The sequence below is a fragment of the Notolepis coatsorum genome (assembly GCF_963971535.1).
Source record: "Notolepis coatsorum genome assembly, chromosome: 10".
Lineage (NCBI taxonomy): Eukaryota > Metazoa > Chordata > Actinopteri > Aulopiformes > Paralepididae > Notolepis > Notolepis coatsorum.
In genome coordinates, this window is record NC_140174.1 from 66116951 (window position 1) to 66138323 (window position 21373).

The following is a 21373-nucleotide window of genomic DNA, read 5'->3' on the forward strand; positions in this document are numbered from 1 at the left end:
TTGTCCGTACGTATCGACCGGACATGGTTAGGTGCGTCGCGTCTTGGGGTTGTACTACCGTGTAGGCCGCACCGGTGTCTGCCATCATCTCGACAGATTTGTCATTCACCGTTACGCACACAATAGGCTCCTCCCTCAAAGACGACACTGACAGCTGACACCTCCCCATTGGACTCTATGGGCCTCTTCATAGTGGTTCATCTGGCCCTCTTGCTGGATTTACCGGGCCATTGTTCTCCCTAGGGTCTTGAACTCGGAGTGGGCCTTGGCCTTGCCAATTTCTTCCCCGGTCTCCCCCTCTGGCTTGGTAGTCCTGTCCACAGTCCCGTGCGAGATGACCAGTCTCCCCGCACGCCAACACTCCATCCGCCGCAACGCGTATCCATTCGGATTCCTGCCTCTGCCTCCACCTCTTCCTCGTGGTTGCCACCCGATTGCTCCTCTTGACCTTTGTTGTTGTTCCGGCGCATGACCCCCTTGTGTTCCCGCTTGAGCCCGTCTTTGTTCCTGTGGTTTCCCTTCATAGCCTGTCCCACCTCTTGGTTGTGGGGCCTGGACTAAGGCTTGAAGGTATTCCACTACCTTCCCTGCATCGGTTGGCTGTTGATACATGATCTTACGTTGTTGATCCATATCCTTCTCCTTTGTCCTTTGCTCTTTTTTCCGATACAGTTCAACGTAATGGTCCACTTGATCAATATATAAGTTCACTGCCATACTTGACAATGACACCACCTCGGCCAATTTCTGTCTTACCTCTAGGGGGAGGCCGTTTTCAATCTTGGCTCTTAACGTGGCTTCATGCATAGGGTCAAGTCCTGCCTCCTGACCAGTTGTATTCTTCCACGCGGCATAGGCTTGTCGTACGTACAGCCTGGGGTGAATTGTTGCCCCCAGAGTACCAATCTGAATTTGGTCTGCGTGCAGTCTCGTTGGATAGGCTTCTCGTAGGGCCATCCACATTACTCCCCTGTACGCTGTGAACAGGTCCGCATCATGCGCTCCAGTCCCCACATGGCCATGCAGGTGAGCCGTCTCCAGTATCCTTTCCATGCCGTCTTTTCCCATCATGGTTGTCAATATTTTCTTGACATCCCCCATTGCCATTTCTGTGCCGACCATCAACTCCTCCAGTTGGGCAATCCATGGGTTGGCCCCATTCTGGAGGGGCGGCAATTTCTCAGTCACCTGTGTCATGTCCGACGCCTTCAAGGGGTGATATTTCAGGTCCTGTCCTCTTATTATTATAGGAGCCATGCGGACAGGGGCTAGCTTATTTTTCGTCTGTGATCTGGTCAGCCTTCTCTCCCTTACAGCATCTTCTACTTTCTGGAGGGCCTCTTTCTGCTCTGCTTTTTTGTCTTGCAGGGCATTTAGCTTTCCCTCAATGCCAGCCCGTATCCTCATGATCTCTTTATATTCCTCTCCCCCATCCATGTTTGCAGAGTCGTGGCTCGTAAATCGCCCTATTAGGACAGCGTGGTCCCTGTCCAAAGCCACGAGCGCCTGGTCTATCCCCGTCAGATCGTCTTTTATCTGTGTCATCTGCCCCCCAAGTTGGATGTCGATAGCCTCCGGCTTCTTACCTACTGCATCTACATCCACCCACTGTGATTTCGTGAGACCAACCTCGAAACTGTCAGGGTCTACCCCCCTGCTGGACTGGGGTTGGGAGGAAGGGAGAGCTTGGTATACGGAGTGGGGCGCAGGAGCTGGGGGGCTTTGTAAGTACTCCGGCTGGCGGACAGACTCTCTCTGGTGGTCATACCCTCTCTGGTGGTCAGAAACTCTCTGAGGATGGCCATAGGTTGCCTTCATCCTTGCCCAATCTTTCTGTTTTAACATTGTCTCATAGCCTTCCTTTCCCATTCTTTCAGCTTCTTGGATCACTCTAGCTCGCTCTGACATCCTTTCCATCCCTTCCCTTGGCCGTGAGGCGGCCGCATACTCTCTGTCTGACCAAGTCTGGGCTGAACTGTCTGGTTGCCTAGCTATCAGCTGAATTGATGTCTTTGCTTGTCCCTTCTCTTTGTTCCCCGCATCATCTGTCATTTCATAAGGACTCGTCATCTCTAATACAGGTAAGATGGGGTATATTGGCCCCCCATTCCTACTGACATATGCCGGGGGTGCTAAAGCTCCCTCAATTCTTTCCTGTTGGGCAATAAGATAGGAGGCTGGGGTGGGTGAGGCTAACTGAACTGCACTTTGGGCGGTGACCGGTGTTGTTATAGGGGCCAGGGGAGTTATGGTGACCGGGACTACCTCCTCTACTGGTTTGTCTGCATCATTGCCATTTGCAATGGCCTTCCTTTCACTATCTCTCCTCTCGGCTTCCCGTGCATAAGATTCTATCATGCTTGTTTCTTGCAAATATTTCTTTGCCCTTGCCACCTTGCCCCCTTGATATTCATATGTCTTAATTAGCATTCGTATATTAGCTATTAACTCCAAATCAAAAGAACCCTCGACCGGCCAACGTTTCGCAAGCGTTTTCCATCTATCATTCCATCTTTTTGATACATAGATTGCTTTTTCCAAGTAATATTCGTTACCTTTTGTCATGTCGTGTTCGTTGGCAATAATCTGTACTGGACTCTCTTCCATCCATCCAATTATGGTCGACTTATCTGCTTTGGTTGTGGCTTTCATTTTCTTATATGCGCTTTTTCTCCCCATTTTTCTAAAGTTTCTCTTGTCTTTTTTATCTTGTAACAATGGCAACAGGCAGAAAAGTAGCTTCTGTAATCCCTATCTAAGTGTAGGTGTCTATGCTTCCTGTGACTGACTCCTACTCGGACAGCCAATAGTGGCACTGTGGGCCCTTCCTATTCTCTTCTGTCCCTTGTTCACCTGAAATTCCTATTCTTACCTGATTTGTGGTGTTCCGCGTGTCCAATCGAACTGCTGGAGATCAGAGCACACAATGACAACAGTTCTTGTTAATTTATCAACCGGACTTGTACTTTACTCTGTCTTTATAATCAAATTCCTGAGAGGTTCTTTTCATTCACTGTATGAGTATCTTTTTACTTTCCTCATACACTCTTAAACACGAGACATTTGTAATTGATACATGTGTGTGATACCGCCAGTTTCTACTCCCTGTTTTTCTTCTCGTTCGATCTCTGTCAACACACTGGGTTCCTATTTTTTGTCGAATTTCGGCTCTCCTTTACTTCCGCTTGATTCCGCTCCAATTCTGATACTCCTCGGAAAACAAAAACATCTTGATTAATATAGTTACATTCATTTTTTCACATTCTTTTTCATTATTCAGTACCACACCCCCCAGGGGACACCTGTCACTCAGACACGTGTCCCCCAGAGATAATCCAAAGAATGCCACGGACGCCGCGCCACGCACGCCGTGAGGTGTCAACCCTGTTTATTGAAGAGACCCTGACAGCCCCTCCACAGCGGTCTGAACACACCTCACCACAGGTACAAAGCAGTCAGCATCCCGGCAACTTATCCCGTCCTATCAGGCCAGTATTCAGGCCAGTATGCATAGCCGACCAGACCCAACACCGAACTCCGGGTACACCGCCCCACATCATACAGTCAATCCAAACGTACCTACTATGGAAAAAAACACAATTGCATACACAACCTTATCTCGCCAACGGCAACGTACGGTCGTCCAGGAACGTCCCCGCCCCACACCCACACGCACGCTCCGGCCCTCCCACTCCCCAACCCTGAATGTCCACCACCCAGATCAGAGAATAGTTGCCAGCGCGGACGCCGGGCATCTCGGCTTTATTGGAACGCCCACACCCACCCTGCCACCCTCCGCGCCATCCCTTACCATCATCATCGCATACGCAGGTGCAGTCGAGCAGTGTGGGTCCTCAGACGCAGAACCAGCCGCGCCGAGAGTCCTGAACACGTACGCCACACACACCCTGATTACATTCACACAAACAACTATAACCGCAAACATCACCACAGCACACAGCAAATACTTAGCAATCGTCCATCCTATATAGCCCATCCAACTTTGACCCCAGCCCTCCCACGAGTCCTCCCGCGGGGGCTGCATCTCACTAGTAATATTCTTCAAATGCTCTATAATCGCTGGTAAGCCACCTATATCATTTTCTGGGATAAATGTGCAGCATTCCTGACCAATCAACGCACACGTGCCTCCTGAACTCGCCAACAGGAAGTCCAAACCTGTCCTTGACTGCAGTTCCATCAGTCTTAAGGACCGTAACTCTTGAGCCTCCAGGGTCATACCCTTCGCGGTCGTAGCCGCCATATCCTCAAACACGCGAGCTAGATGGTCCAGTTCACCCATGTTTGCATACGTCCCCCACCAGGGAAACGCCACCCTGAAAAAGTGGTCCGCATCCCTCCTTCTCCTTGACCTGGGAAGCGTCGGCAAAACATCTGACACCCTCATAGCCGGCACTAAATACCCCAATGCACACCTACCCCTCCACTTAATAGGTAACGCGGCGTACGCATACTCACCACAAATCCAAAACGCCCCACTAGGGGCTGGCGCCTCTGAATCCTTACCCCATACTCCACTCTCACCCAAGCAGCCGTCCAAATAGCCCACGTCCCTACCACCGGACCTCCCCTCTATGCACATCTCAAACCCAGCCGCACTAAACGCCACTGGAATGGGGCTACTGTCCTTTAGCCCTGCATAACCCACAGCCTTATTCGACCCCAACTCCCGGCCCAAATACCTCAATATCTTATCATGACTCACCCCGTCGCACAGGCGAGGGAGAGGCACGTCTCTCAACACATTGGCATGACACTTCGTTAAGGGGTGCGCAATCAGAGGAAGACCCGCGTCGGCCGCTTGCGGGGCCAAGCCACACACATAGCAATCCGATTTATTAGCCATTTTAGCCACCGTCCTCGCCATCCCCAAAAACAGATTCCCGCGATGGTCTGGCAGTGACCTTCTACCCACTACCACCACCTCTGGCCGTTCAGGTCGTTGATATGGATCATACATTATCGTACCGACCAACACACACAACCAAACCACCGCCACAGCACACCCCCGAAGCACCCGCCTACTACTGTCACTCAAACCAGGAACCATGTCGAATGTTCCGTCTTCCTCTTCCTTCCTCCGTCACCGGCGCGTATCCTAATATGTCCTGCAATCCCCACAAACAACAACACAACTTTATAACTACACACACCACAGTCTACTGACACGAAGACCCCAACCTAAACACAATACTAGGACACCCCGGCACCCCAAGTAGGGTAGGAGAAAAAAGGCCGTAACGAAACCGCCGACCGGTCAAGAGAGGACCGGGCCAGAGGGAAAACATGTATCCCTATGCCGGTCTTCAGAAGGAAGAGGGGGGAGAGAGAGAAGGGCTCAGCGAGTGAGGCAAAGGATGGAGTGGGGGGGTAGAAGGGAAATGGGAGAGAGGGGGGGAAAAGGGGACAGAGGGAGAAAACCATGCAGAAGGGGGGGGGGGGGGGCAATGGGAAAGAGGGAGCGAGAAGAGGAGGGGGGGCAGCAAAGAGAGGGAAAGAAAAAGGGAGAGAGGTGGGGGGTAAAAGAAGGGAGAGAGAGTGCCAAGGGAAAGAGTGAGAGAGAGGGGGGCTGAAGGAAAAAAGGAGAGAGGGGGGGGGGGGGGCAAAGGGAAAGAGTGAGCGAGAAGAGGAGGGGGGCAGCAAAGAGAGGGAAAGAAAAAGGGAGAGAGGTGGGGGGCAAAAGAAGGGAGAGAGAGTGCCAGGGGAAAGAGTGAGAGAGAGGGGGGCTGAAGGAAAAAAAGGAGAGGGGGGGGGGGCAAAGGGAAAGAGTGAGCGAGAAGAGGAGGGGGGCAGCAAAGAGAGGGAAAGAAAAAGGGAGAGAGGTGGGGGGTAAAAGAAGGGAGAGAGAGTGCCAAGGGAAAGAGTGAGAGAGAGGGGGGCTGAAGGAAAAAAGGAGAGGGGGGGGTAAGGGAGAGAAAGTGCCAGGGGAGGGAAACGGGGGAGACCAGAAAGGAAAGGCATAAAAGGGAGGAAAGAGGGAGAGAAAGAGGCCACGGAGGGGGAGGGGGGGGGCACACGGTCCCGAACAGACCTGCTCCCAACCGTAAAACATATCACATATTACGCCATACTTTGCAACTGCCCAACCGCCTCCCGTGGAGGGGGAAGGAGAGAGAGGGAGAGAGAGAGCGAAAAGAGAGAAAGTTAGAGAGGAGATAGGAGTGTAAGAGAGGAGAAGAGGGTACAGGGAGTGTAGGGAGAGAGAGAGAGGGAGAGAGGGAGAGGGAGAGAGGGGGGGGGTCGAGAGAGAGAGGGGTGGGGAGAAAGATGGAAAGAGGGAGGGAGGGAGCGTGGGGAGAGAGAGGGAGAAAGAGAGAGAGAGAGGGAGATAGAGAGAGAGAGAGGGGGGGGAGAGAGACGGAAAGAGAGAGAGAGAGGGAGTTAGAGAGAGAGAGAGGGGGGGAGAGAGATGGAAAGAGGGAGGGAGGGAATGTGGGGAGAGAGAGAGGGAGAAAGAGAGAGAGAGAGGGAGATAGAGGGGGGGGGGTGAGATGGAAAGAGGGAGGGAGGGAGTGTGGGGAGAGAGAGAGGGAGAAAGAGAGAGAGAGGGAGATAGAGAGAGAGAGGGGGGGGGGTGAGAGAGAGTGAGAAATGTAAAGTGGGAGAGATATGGAGACAAGGGTGTGTGGGGAGAGAAAGAGAGAGAGAGAGGGGGGGGGTGAGAGAGAGTGAGACAAGGGTGTGTGGGGAGAGAGAGAGAGGGAGAAAGAGAGAGAGAGAGGGAGACAAGAGAGAGAGAGGGGGGGGGGTGAGAGAGAGTGAGAAATTTAAAGAGGGAGAGATATGGAGACAAGGGTGTGTGGGGAAAGAAAGAGAGGGAGAAAGAGAGAGAGAGAGGGAGACAAGAGAGAGAGAGGGGGGGGGGGGTGAGAGAGAGTGGGAAATTTAAAGAGGGAGAGATATGGAGACAAGGGTGTGTGGGGAAAGAAAGAGAGGGAGAAAGATAGAGAGAGAGGGAGACAAGAGAGAGAGAGGGGGGGGGGTGAGAGAGAGTGAGCAATTTAAAGAGGGAGAGATATGGAGGCAAGGGTGTGTGAGGAGAGAGAGAGAGAGAAAGAGAGAGAGAGAGGGAGATAGAGAGAGAGAGAGAGGGGGGGGGGGGGTAGGCCCAACAGAGGGACATCACATACTTTCAACCATACAATAAGCCACGCATGACATACTGCCCAGGACGGGAGTCCAAACGACGCCTCTACCGCCCCCCTAGAGCAGTATCTACCACATCACTCCGAAAACATAAACCCCTCACAATGGCCACCCCAGCCCCGTCTAAAATGGCGACCACTGCACTCCACTTAAAACGGCCGCTTGTCACGAGCTCACCCCAGGACCCCCTCCAACCTGCTTCAGCAGGCCAGACTGAATCCTAGGTTGACTCTGGCGCCACCTAGTGCACTCTTAACCACATCACAATTAATTCCAGTCTTTCACGTCTCACACACAATGTCCTCTCTCACAAGTGCGCATGCGCGCATCTCCCACACGGCCTACTCATTCGCCACTCATCCTGCATTCGTTCAAACTTTCAGCCAATACCATGTAAACATTAGCCAATACCGCAAACTCACACGACCCATCCAACATAAATGACAATTCAGTTACACTGCAATATCATCCCATTCACAACATACAGTATTGAACACCCCAAGCGAGCCACAATGAGCTATTGTAGCATGTAGCTCAGCCTAGCCGCGCGCTACGATACGCACGAGTTCTGACGAGAACGCGCTTTGTCCAGCACGAGCTCCGACGAGCACGCACGCGCCCCTCCATGCATAGTTGGGTGGCGCAGCGGACATAGCATGCGCACCAGGTTCAATATTAAAAGCCGTTCTCAGTCATATTGTAAGTGCCAATTTACAGATTTAATCCATACTACATCACGCAACGTACAACACAACCATAAATCCTTTCACTCATACTCAAACACATGCCTAACCATAACTGCAATATCATACACATCCTCCAAGCTTACTTATCATAGAGCCCGCGGCAGATCTCACATTCCATTACACTTTATTCAATAACTACCGCGCGACTTCCTAAATGCAAGATCAAGCGTATTCGCCCAGCGTACTATAGTCAGTGTTTAAGTTTACTATAGCGCTTTAATCGAATTCCCACTAAGTACTTAATCATTATCACAGCGCACGCAATCAATTAACACGCCGGTTATGCTCAAGATAAAAAAGGACCTCCAGATCCGTTCGATATTACGCCCTAAAGTCGAACATACATCTTCATTTAATTCGGCCGATAGTTTCCCGCAGACACATGTCCTGACTATCCATGCTCAGTCAGCAAACCATACTATTGAAGCCTCTTGAGCACGCCAGCCCTGCTCATATTAATTATTACGTGATAATCCTGCAATCGCACAAACCACGTTCCCCGATTACGCAGGTCCTAAATCATCTTATACCAAGCCGATTTACATGTTCTAAATAGCGACAGAGCCCATCTTATACACGGCTCTCTCCCCATTCAGGACAAGCAAATTACCAATTTTCATAGCGCTCCTTTTCCTGAGAATATGTTTTAGGGATCTCATATTGCTCAGGACGCGCCACTGTCGCACGCCAACCAGATTACCGCGCTTCCTGGCCAGAAAAGCCTTTCATCTGCCGCCATCCGACGATTTGACCATTTCCCATAACCAGATAGTTTGTGCCCCCAATACGTCTTCATATTACATGAGGCAATATCTTAGCAATCCCCCTCTTGGCTCGAATTGAATGCCTGTACACTCCATAATCACTCACCTGTATTTATCAGCTCTGGTTCCGCGATGACGACTTGTTGAGGTGTAAAAATGAAGTAAAAAAAAAAAATTGTTCTCGATCAAACGGTCGTATTAATTCTCCGGGTCGCAGCACCAATAAATGTAGTAATCTTCCTAGCTTAATCTATCTGCGTTGTGTTTACTTTAACAAGCCCAAGAAGTTCTTATTCTACATACAAACAGCAGTAATAATGAAATGTTTCTGCTCGTTACCAACAGAAAAAACGGCGGCGGTTGAAGAAAACGAGTTCCGAGCAGATCGATCTTTGAAGAATCCGTGTTTAATGAAAAGGATTTCAACAATATTACAAATCAATGATTTGAAGAATAAATGCAATGAAACTACGAGATGCAACCACTATGCCGGAGGATCATAGAATTCAGACTAAATATTCAATATAACCTAAAAAGCTTGTAGCTATAAGCATCTCTCGTCTCGGCTTCTTCGATGGTAGTTGGAATTGCCGTCTCTCTGTGTTTTCGCCGGTCGGTTCACCTCGAGTCAAAGGGAGTGTGTAGATTGGGTGTTGAGCCTTGTATCGTTCGTGGGGTTGTGTGTCTGCCCTCTCTGTGGAGCCGGCCATATTCAACTCTAGACTCCGCCCCTAATTTTACGTCAAGCGGGCGTATCCGTCTGATTCGTACCGAGCTTCCTGATTGGAGAAACAATAGCACTGTCTGTCAATAGGCTAGTCCACGAAAGTGACGTCATAACCGAATTTCTTAGTGGGCGTTTCTCCAACAGTTTTAAAAACCCCAACGGTTTTAAAAAGGGGAACCATTTCATGTAGGCTATTTACGTGGTGCCTCTTGTTCACCGTGGGGGGGGGGAGGGATCGCAGTCGCCACACCTGGCAATCTATCCCTCCCTCCCTTGTGAACCCTCAGGCTTCCGGGGTATTTCCTGTGTATTCAGGCTCATAGGCTCGATGTCTGCTGGGGTTCTTTGATCTTAAAGCTGTAAATGCTAAACCACGCAGCTGCTTATCTCATCACCTCCCCAGGAGATGAGACTGCCGACTGTCTCTGGTTGAATTTAGGAAGGAGTGTCTTTGAATTTTCTAATGTGTAATGTGCATTTTGTTGGTGCAAATTACCTGTCCCATTTCGCCATTCTGTGCAGGATGGTACATTTTTACACAGGTTGGTTGATAAAACTACCACACGCTCTGTATAAGATTGCCAACATTCATCCCCATCATCTTGGCACACACTAGAAAATGTGGAAACTACATACAATAGAAAGCTAAAACAGATGTGTGTGTGTACAATGTGTGTGGCACACAGAGAAAGAAAGAGTGCATTCACAATAATTTCCTGAATATGCATCAATTAATGATCGCCGTGTGTGTGTAACATAATATGTGTGTGTATGGCTGTGTGTGTGTGTGTGTGTGACGTGTGTGTGTGTGTGTGTGTGTGTGTGTGTATGTGTGTGTGTGCCCGCCTATGCAAGTGTGTTTAACATCACAGAAGGTGGTCTGCTCTGAAATCTAGCACTGTGGGGAGCCTTTAAAAAGCTCAAAATAAGTGTGTGTGTGTGTGTGTGTGTGTGCACATGCATGTTTAAAACAGCAGGATTTTCTCTCTCCACTGTGTAGATCCTTTAGAATCACGAATAAAGAATAACCCAACAGAATGGCAATGTGATATTGTCATAATCACAGCACGGGCATACTTCACTCCCCCTCCTTTTCCCCTCACGTTCTCCACATGCTCCTCTTCATCCCCCTCTCCATCCACTACACACTCCTCCTCATCCTCTCCTTCTCCATCCAGCCCTCCATTTACCCTTATACGTCCAGCATCACTTAACTTCACGCCACCTAGCCCAGCTGCACTCCATCCCCCTAATTCACACGCGGTCAGGCACTTCACTCTTCACAGCTGCACCCTATCCTCCCCTGATGAGGTGCCTACTTCTACTCCTCGACGCTGACCAGAAGCCGTCGTGGTATTAATTACCACTACCCAGGTACGACGTCTCTACCTAAAGCTCTGCTGGAATCCATCCTTTGTATTGCCTACTTTAACCTGTTCTCTCCTGTGCCCCATGGACCGCCGTCCCTGCCTGGACGTTTCCTGTCCCCGAAGAGGAACACTTGCTCACCCGCTGCAGCCCAGTAGCTCCCAAGACAAGAACAAGGACCACTTGCTCGCTCGCTGCCGCCACGGCAGCCACAAGACAGAACATAACCCTGTTCTATTCCCCCCAATTCCTGTGTTGCTCATTTCATTAAAACCCTTGAAAATGCTCCTCTCCTGTGTATTCAGCAATTGGGCTGTGTTCCAGACCACAATCTCACAGAATACCACGACCACGATGACAGCACCAGCTGTACACGAGGCCGAGGAATGGAAGAAGTTTCAGAAGCAGTCTGTGAGTATCATCAAGGGCCAGACCGCCCGGGTCGACCAACTCGCTCACTCCCTAGATGCCGTCACGGCGCAGCTGGCCGCTCTCGCCCTCGACTCCGTTGAGCGAGAAACACAATATCACCGTATCGAGGCACACTTGGCACAGCAGGCCCTACCAGCCGCTTGCCCCGCTGCACCGAGTCCCCCGCATAGAGAACCCCATGTCCCCGCACCAGAGCGTTATGACGGAAGCGTCTCCAAATGCTGTGCGTTTTTATTTCAGTGCTCATTGGTGTTCGAACAGCAACCTTACACGTTTCACAGCGATAGGTCTAAGGTAGCTTACCTGTCGGCTCTGCTCACAGGCGCGGCGTTGAAATGGGCCACCGCTCTCCACTTTAATAATTCCTTCCTCTGCAATTCGTACTCCGAGTACGTTGACGACATGCGTAAAGTATTTTACCACCCTCCAGATGGCTCAGAGGGGGCCTCCGGCTTGTTTTCGATCCGCCAGGGAGGTCGCAGTGTAAGCGAATACGCTATCGAGTTCCACATCCTCGCCGCCGGCTCCGACTGGGGGGACACACCGCTGCGAGGCGCATTCCGCCAAGGCTTGAGCGACGCTATAAAGGACGAGCTTGCGTCCAAAGAAAGACCCACCTCCCTTGGCGAGCTAATCCATTTGGCCAGGGAACTGGACATGCGTCTTCGGGAACGTCGTAGAGAGAAAGCTAGCACTGCTCGTTCGCCTATACCCGGTCCGCCTCGTCGCGCCGCCCGCGCTGAAGAAAATAGTTCCTCCGAGCCCATGGATCTTGACCGCTCACGTCTCCCCCCCAGCGAACGCCGACACAGGTTCGCCACAGGAGCATGCCTGTACTGCGGCCAAACAGGTCACTCCGTTGCCTCATGCCCGCTTCGCCCAAACGACGGGGCTCGACAGTAGCGCTGGGCGTCTGTTCGAGTCTTGATATCGCTCCCAGCTCCGGCCCAAACATGCTATTCCGCGCCACGCTGTGTCTGAATAACCAATCACTCCCGTTATCCGCCCTGGTTGACTCAGGGGCCGACGAGAACCTCATTGACGCCGGAGTAGTCTCCCGTTACAACATCGCTACTGACACCTTGCCGATACCCCGTGACGCCCGGGGGTTAAACGGGAAACTTCTCACGTGGATTACTCGCCACACCGTACCCCTCCGCCTTCTGCTATCCGGGAATCACAGCGAGAATATTCGGTTTCACGTTACCAACTCTCCCCACAATCCCATTGTCCTGGGCATGCCTTGGCTCAAGTTACACAACCCCGTTATCAATTGGCCTACCGGCCTGGTGACCAGCTGGAGCGCCCACTGTCACGTCGCATGTCTGCAATCGGCTCGGCCGCCACTAGAGGGCGCCGGTTCGCACCCCCCCAATGAGAACATTGATCTGTCTGCAATTCCGCCTACCTACCATGATTTAAAAGCGTTTTTTAGCAAACAGGCTCTCTCCCTGCCTCCTCATCGCCAATATGACTGTGCCATTGATTTACTCCCCGGAGCGCCACTCCCCGCTAGTCACCTGTTCAACCTCTCACGCCCAGAGAGAGAATCAATGGAGAAGTACGTCCACGAATCCTTGGCCTCGGGCATAATCACCCCCTCCTCCTCTCCTGTCGGCGCAGGATTCTTCTTAGTTTCCAAGAAGGATCGTTCCCTTCGCCCCTGTATCGACTACCGGGGCCTCAACAACATCATGGTAAAAAACAAGTACCCACTGCCTTTAATCGACTCTGCTTTTGAGCCCCTGCAAGGTGCCACCATCTTTACAAAACTGGACCTCAGGAACGCATGCGGGAGGGAGACGAGTGGAAGACGGCCTTCAAGACACCACTCGGCCACTTCGAGTACAAGGTAATGCCCTTTGGACTGACCAACGCCCCTGCTGTCTTCCAGGCCCTCGTCAATGACGTTCTCCATGACGTACTCCACCGCTCCGTTTTCGTCTACTTGGACGACATTCTGATCTTCTCCCGCTCCATGGAGGAGCATGTCCAGCACGTCCGCCGGGTCCGCCAGCGTCTTTTGGAGAACAAGCTGTTCGTCAAGGCGGAGAAGTGTGAGTTCCACGTCTCCTCCATCGGCTTCCTCGGCTACATCATTGAGGGCGGCAAGATCCGGGCGGACCCCGAGAAGATCAGAGCGGTGTCCGACTGGCCCCGTCCCACCAACGTCAAACAGCTCCAACGCTTCCTGGGGTTTGCCAACTTTTATCGGCGCTTCATCAGGGACTACAGCCTGGTCGCGGCGCCCCTCACCCAACTCACCTCACCTTCCGTGCCCTTCGTCTGGTCCGATGCAGTGGACTCCGCCTTCGCCGAGCTGCGCCGGCGCTTCACCACCGCACCCATCCACGTCCAGCCGGACACGTCCCGCCAGTTCGTGGTGGAGGTGGACGCCTCCTGCACCGGAGTAGAGGCGGTTCTTTCCCAACGCTCCGTCACCAACCTGAAGCTGCACCCCTGCGCCTTCTTCTCACGCCGCCTAACCCCAGCCGAGGTCAACTACGACATCGGGAACCTGGAGCTCCTGGCGGTCAAGCTAGCCCTGGAGGAATGGAGGCACTGGCTGGAGGGATCGGAGGTCCCCTTCCTGGTTTGGACGGAGCACAAGAACCTCGCCTACGTCTCAACGGCCAAGCGCCTGAACTCTCTCCAGGCTCGCTGGGCGCTGTTCTTCGCCAGGTTTAATTTTACCCTGACCTACAGGCCTGGTTCCAAGAACACCAAGCCAGACGCCCTCTCCCGGCAGTTCGTCCCAGAGGAGGGTCCCACACACCCCGACACCATCCTCTCCACATCCTGTCTGGTGGCCACCGCCACCTGGGAGATCCAGTCCATCGTCAGGGAGGCACAGCGTGCCCAGCCAGACCCAGGTAACGGTCCACCTAACCGGCTTTTTGTCCCTGACCTTGTCCGCTCCCAGGTGCTCGAGTGGGTTCACGCTTCCCGGTTCGCGTGCCACCCTGGGATCGACCGGACACTATCCTTGCTGAAGAGGCACTTCTGGTAGGTCACCATGAGAGAGGACACCCGCGCTTTCGTCCTGGCGTGCACCGTCTTTGCTCGTGCGAAGGCCTCCCATCGACCGCTCGCCGGGCTCCTTCGTCCGCTCCCTGTCCCCGGTCGGCCCTGGTCGCACGTCGCCCTGGACTTCGTCACCGGCCTTCCCCTCTCACACGGTAACACAGCCATCCTCACCATTGTTGACCGTTTCTCAAAGGCTGTGCACTTTGTTGCTCTTCCCAAACTCCCCTCTGCTGCAGATACCACTGACCTGATGGTGCTCCACGTCTTCCGACTCCATGGGATCCCGGCAGACATTGTCTCCGACAGGGGCCCTCAATTCATATCCCAGGTCTGGAGGGCTTTCTGTCGGGCTCTGGGGGCCACGGTCAGTCTCTCCTCTGGGTTCCACCCACAGACCAACGGCCAGTCGGAGCGGGCCAACCAGGACCTGGGATCCGCACTCCGCTGCGTGACAGCCCGGGACCCCTCCGGCTGGAGCACCTTCCTGCCGTGGGTCGAATACGCCCACAATTCCCTGTCTTCGGCGGCCACAGGTCAGTCCTCCTTCGAGTCATCTTTGGGCTACCAACCCCCTCTGTTCCCTGCCCAGGAAGAGGAGATCACCGTGCCGTCGGTGCAAGACCATCTCCGCCGCTGCAGGACGATCTTGGAGGAGACGAGGGCTGCGCTGCTCCGCACTACGGACCAGAACCGGCGCTTCGCTGACCGCCACCGGACCCCGGCTCCCGCCTATGTACCAGGTCAGATGGTATGGCTCTCATCTCGGGACCTGCCACTCAAATCCGTCTCACGGAAACTAACCCCCCGTTTCGTGGGGCCCTAGAAGATCCTGTCCCTCATAAATCCCTCTGTTGTCAAGCTCCAGCTCCCCCCCCATATGCGCATTCACCCTTCCTTCCATGTCTCCCAGCTCAAACCGGTGGTCTCCAGTCCCCTGTCTCCCCCTGCTCCAGAGCCCCCTCCTCCGCTGGTGATAGACGACCACCCGGCCTACGTGGTCCGGGAGTTGCTGGACGTGCTGCGCCGCAGCCACGGCTTCCAGTACCTGGTCGACTGGGAGGGCTACGGCCCGGAGGAGCGGAGCTGGATCTCCCGGCCAATGATCCTGGACCCGGGTCTCATCCGGGACTTTCATCGGGCTCACCCTGACAAGCCTGGGCCGCCGGGAGGCGCCCGTAGAGGGGGTGGTCCTGTCATAATCACAGCACGGGCATACTTCACTCCCCCTCCTTTTCCCCTCACATTCTCCACACGCTCCTCTTCATCCCCCTCTCCATCCACTACACACTCCTCCTCATCCTCTCCTTCTCCATCCACCCCTCCATTTACCCTTATACGTCCAACATCACTTAACTTCACGCCACCTAGCCCAGCTGAACTCCATCCCCCTAATTCACACGCGGTCAGGCACGTCACTCTTCACAGATGCACCCTATCCTCCCCTGATGAGGTGCCTACTTCTACTCCTCGATGCTGACCAGAAGCCGTCGTGGTATTAATTACCACTACCCAGGTACGACGTCTCTACCTAAAGCTCTGCTGGAATCCATCCTTTGTATTGCCTACTCTAACCTGTTCTCTCCTGTGCCCCAAGGACCGCCGTCCTTGCCTGGACGTTTCCTGTCCCCGAAGAGTAACACTTGCTCACCCGCTGCAGCCCAGCAGCTCCCAAGACAAGAACAAGGACCACTTGCTCGCTCGCTGCCGCCACGGCAGCCACAAGACAGAACAGAACCCCGTTCTATTCCCCCTGTTGGAGCCAAATGTATGTTTTTGTTTACTTTGTAAATAATTGTATAGGTCTATAGTCTATATTTCATACATAGCCTATAGAAGCACTTAAAATGCCATAATCTATATAATCACTGTTAGTGCCAAATGTATGGTTGTGAAATTATTATTATTATTATTATTGTTATCTGTATGAATGAAGTCATGACTTATATACATAATGGGTTTTGTGATCATGTATTGTTGTAATTATTATATTTTTGATAAGCTAATTAGGGAGATGCCAATTGAGATGCATGTGGCTAATTTGGGGAAACAGGCATCAGGTGTTTAAAATGGGCTGGCCGTTACACAGCCAGTGTTCTAAGAATGTCTGGTATGTGGCAACACGGTTTTTTGAACGCTGCAGAGCAGCTTATATGTTTTGATTGTTTTGATTCTACAATATGATTTTGCCGTCAACCGGTAAGATACACATTTCCTATGGTTCATTCTGGGGATTATTGGAATCCGAAGATCTATATGGAAAATATGAAAGGAAAATAAATGTCTCATACAAATCCGATCTCCCGAGTGCTGCTATCTGAGCGCGTCAACCAAGCGCATACCAGTAGAACCAGAAGGTGCATTTACGTTGTATAAGGATTGCATCTTTACCCCCCAATTCCTGTGTTGCTCATTTCATTAAAACCCTTGAAAACGCTCCTATCTCCTCTCCTGTGTATTCAGCAATTGGGCTGTGTTCCAGACCACAATCTCACAGGTATCCTGTGTTGAAACACACACACACACACACAAAACACAAATACGCTCCAATTGTCTCTGGGTACATCTTAATAGGCCTGTTTGAGTGGGAGTTTGGCAGGTTACCCTACAGGAAGTGTCCTGATGATCTCGAGGCAACAGTAGATTCAAGTCAAAAGGTGACAAGTGTTTTCCAGCTGGATTCTTGAACTGTGGAGCAACCCACCCGAGGAGCTCAGCTTAGTTCACTCATTAAAACCAGACATTTTGTAATAAATATTAGACATTGCTTTTGATTTGTGTATTTTTAGTTTGGCCTTATTGCAGTTAATTTAACTTTTACTGCATTTCTGCATTTCGGTTCAGTGTTAGTACGTTTAGTGTAAGACTAAGGGGCAAATTCACAAAGGTATTGTGCAACTTTTTCTGACGCTATGCCGGCGCAAATAGCTCTGAAACACAGTTTGCTATTCACAAAGAAAGCGCAACGGGTGGAATGAGGTGGTTCCATCAGCATTGGTGCGTCTGTGCTATATGCGGGTATTTAAATGAGGTAATATGGGCGGAACATGTGCCCCTTTCTATGCAAATGAGTCTCGTCAAAAAACACTCCCAATTCACAAAGGCCGGCGCTAATTGCACCGTGCAGTTAAAGCGACGCTCTTTACGCCTTGAGAGATTTGGTGGTAACTAAGCGCATTTATAAAGGGGTGTCATTGCCAGCGTCTCAGGTGATCATAGCAGCAATAATCATTGCCAGGCGAAGGCATATAATGCCAGGCGTGCTCGTGAAAGAATATTTCTAATGAGAATATCACTTTTTGATTTAGGCGAGACCAAACGTGTCTTGCGACGTGGAAAAATATGGCTGATTTATTCGTATTCTGATCCACGCAATAATATTCACGGGTAGATCTCGTTGTGGGACACAAGTTCCCAATGCATTGTCCCGTGGGATTATCCCCCCCCCCCCCCCCCCCCCGCGGCGATATCAGCAATTATGACGTCATCCCGATAAACCCGATAACATTATTGATAGCTCCGATAATATATAATACATTTTTTTGTTAAAAGAAATCCGGTGTGGGTGGATTGGGATGAAGGGCGTTTGTTTTTACTATAGGCTCCTCCCGTTTTGCCAGTACTGTGGTACGACTGATAGCGTGTGGTTTAGGAAGAGGGAGTTTTTCACAAATCCAGCGCACCCTTTCTCATGCCTGGCTGTGACGTAGCCACGTTTCAGAAGCAGCGCAGATGGTAAACAAAGATGGTGTCGTCTGACTTTTTCAAAGTTTCAGAGGAAAACAGTTCGCTTGCTATTTGTAACAAATGCAGAAGTTCCACGAGGAGGGAAAGGGGCAACAAGCTATAACGCATCCAACATAATAAGTCACCTGGAACATCACTACCGCTACGATGGTCTATTAAAATACAACGCAGAGCAGCTAAAGGCTAAGCTAATCCAAAGCCAGCTGCAAAAGGAGCTGGCAGCGTGTAGTCTTTTACCAACAAACTTGCAGTTTGCGAACCGGCACGGCTTGTAACTATTGACGAGGCATTTGCAAAATTAAAGATGTTTGAGAGAGATGATTTGTTTGGTTTATTTAATTCTTTTTGAGGCGTGCTGTCCTATAAATGCCAAGTAATAGTTGTTTCATGGACCAAGACCACAACAGTCTCCTCTCCTATAGCGTCAAATGTTTTATCTGCTGACAAAGCACAATACCTGTTGGTTTTTAGTTCACTCATTGTTCAGGGACACACATTGTTAACACAATGGCGCCCAAGGACGTAATTCTCCGTGTTTCAATTCCAACGGTTGTGGACAGAGGCACGGATAAATCCATGGCAAGTTGTTATTGCTTTTATTCCATTTTAATAACCTATTCAAGGTCGCAGAGCGGCACTGCAGATCTACCCTACTCTATGAATTCGAGAAGGTGCAATACCGGCCAGATCCTCTTAGGGGCGCTATCGCGATAATGCAGTGTTCCCTGTGGCCGAACGGTGGACTATTTTCTTTGACTTCCAATGGAGTTTTATGTTAGCTCGATTCTGGATCTGCAGCCTGTAGCTTGGATTACGTTTTGCATCGCAGATTTCACCATGCAATAAGGGGATTTATCATCAGCCAATGGACATATCGATCTACCAGATGGCGATCGATAACGGGGAAATGCTTGGGGACATCCCACCGGACCACGGTAAGATCTTTTTCACGTAAAGTACATCCCGATCGGGCCTTGTTTTGATAGCCATCCAGGCGTTCGGCCAGGCTAATGAGGCTAACGCGGTTATTGGTAATCGATAATCAGAAATGACGTCCCCCGCCCCCCCCCCCCCCCTTTCATGCATACATCATACCGATCATATGCAGTTTGAGTTTTAACTGGAGCGTATCTATAACCGAAATGCCATTGGATTTAACGTTATTAGCTATTAACCCTGTATGTCGGCTTCCAGGAAATATACTAGACCAAATCCGGTATAGCGCTTATATTCACGGCGCTATAAAATGAGAACCTATTTTTTTTTTCTTTAAGCCATTTTGAAGGGACGGTTTATGGACTCAATTGACAATGAGAATGGACAGATAGCATTATAGATTTAGCTGTACAAACAGCCCCACGTCTGTTCACATTTCCCGGACCTCTTGACATTAATTAGACTCATCCCAGTGGCCGCAAAAGTGTTAATGACATTGACGGATTGTGAATTTTGTGATTGACTCAAATAATATTTATTTGGAAAAATAAATATAGTGTGGAAGTGAATCAATGAGACGAGCAGACGGAGTATCGAGTCTCTGAACTTTACTTCCAAACAAATCCAACAGAACCAAGGTACAGCCACACCCTTAAGTCAACTCCCTCCTGTCACTCAATCAGTGTCTATTCTGAAGTGAGACACCTCCATCTAGTGTCCACCACACAGGCCCCACCCGAACATTCAGAATTGACATTCAGTGCAACACCAAACAAACGGAACTGAACACAACAAACCCCCAAAAACAGTGCACCCAGTGTCTTCAGTCTCTTTTAGGAGGTCTGACCACGCGGCCATAACGACTGGATTTAACAGTCACAGGGAACGTGGAAGGGGAAAGGGTAAGGGTAGGGGCAGGGGGCCGTCCCCGCCGCCGCCGAGGCTTCGTCGGTGGAAAGGTAGGGGTAACAACGGCCGGAGGGCCTGGGACAGGGGAAAACTTGGGTGGCCGGCCCTGGCGCCGGGGCTGAGCCAGCTCCACTGGCCCATTTGGGACCACATGAGCAGGCTTAAGACGATCGACTGAGATCTGCTCCTTATTCCCCCCCATGTCCACCACAAAGTACTTGGGGCCCGGCTCGAGGACGCGGAAGGGCCCGTCATAGGGAGCCTGCAGTGGAGAACAGTGGGCATCATGACGGATGAACACATACCTCGCAGTCATCAGGTCCTTAGGAATGTAGGACTGGGGAAGGCAGTGATGTGTGGGAACTGGGGCAAACACCCTCGCTGCGTCCTGGAAGGCAGATCGGTGAGCTGTAGTGGACCAAGGGGCAGAGGAACCAGGAAGGAACTCCCCTGGGACCCTCAGCGGTTGACCAAAAACCAATTCAGCTGAAGAGGCCTCCAGGTCTTCTTTAGGGGCAGTACGCAGGCCCAACATGACCCACGGAAGACGGTCGACCCAGTTGCCATCTGTGAGCGTGGCCCGGAGAGCGGCCTTCATGGATCTGTGAAAACGCTCACACATGCCGTTGGCCTTTGGGTTGTATGCTGTGGTACGATGGAGTTTCACCCCAAGTCTCTCAGCCACGGTGCTCCACAGCTCAGAAGTGAACTGGGATCCCCTGTCCGAAGTCAGGCCCAATGGCGTGCCAAACCGAGTGACCCAGCCGAAGTTAAACGCCCGAGCCACCTCCGCAGCCGTTGTTGATGACAGGGGAACAACCTCCGGCCACCTGGTGGTCCTGTCCACCATAGTGAGGAGGTGTGTGAAACCCTGAGACGGGGGAAGTGGGCCCACCAGGTCCACGTGGACATGGTCAAACCACCTCTCTGGAATGAGAAACGGCTCCAGGGGGGCCTTAGTGTGACGATGTACCTTGGCACGCTGGCACGCCACACAGGAGGCCGCTTATACTTTGACGTCCTTCCTAAGGCCCGGCCAGACGAACTTGGCCGCTACCAGCTTGACCGACGCCTTTACCCCAGGGTGTGAAAGGGCATGAATGGTGTCAAATACCCGGTGGCGCCAGTCAGTTAGAACCATGGGGCGGGGCTGGCCAGTGGAGACGTCACAGAGTAGCGTGGCGCCGCTGTCGTGAAACACCACATCCTCAAGTCGAAGTCCTGTCACAGCCGTCCTGAACGCCTGAAGGTCTGAGTCTGTGAGCTGGTCAGCAGCCATGGCAACATAGTCGATGCCCAGGTGCACAGGACTGACGCGCGCCCGGGAGAGGCAGTCCGCCACCTGGTTGTCTTTACCGGCTACATGCTGGATGTCGGTAGTGAACTCCGATATGGCGGAAAGTTGGCGCTGCTACCGCCCCGACTATGGCTCCGTGGTCTTGGCCATGGCAAACGTTAGGGGCTTGTGGTCGACAAAAACTGTGAACTTGCGGCTCTCCAGCAAGAACCTGAAGTGACGTATGGCGAGGAAGAGGGCCAGGAGCTCCCTGTCG